The sequence below is a fragment of the Phycodurus eques genome, chromosome 18 (assembly GCF_024500275.1).
Source record: "Phycodurus eques isolate BA_2022a chromosome 18, UOR_Pequ_1.1, whole genome shotgun sequence".
NCBI lineage: Eukaryota > Metazoa > Chordata > Actinopteri > Syngnathiformes > Syngnathidae > Phycodurus > Phycodurus eques.
This window is the reverse complement of record NC_084542.1, coordinates 11,819,268-11,819,605: the sequence shown is the minus strand read 5'-3', so window position 1 is coordinate 11,819,605 and position 338 is coordinate 11,819,268.

Sequence of the window (338 nt, the reverse complement as noted above, 5' to 3'; positions counted from 1 at the left end):
CTTTCACCTCCCAGCAGCAGCGAATCACATTTCTTGGTGCTAATATTTTGACCAATGGGGGTTGCGAGTTTGACCTGACGTCACTATTGCTGAGTAACATACAATGTACTGGATTTCCTTGAGTGTATTAAATAATTAGAGAAAAAGCAACCAGGTAGATGCTTTAGCGGGAGTAGCAATTAGCATTTTTTAAACTGCTATCGCAGTTGGCCACATAAGGTAACCTTTCACCTCTTAGCAGCAGCGAATTAGATTTCTTTATGCAAAAATGCTGACCAACGGAGTCGCGAGTTTGATTCTGACGTCACCACCATTGAGTAACATACAAATGTATTGGA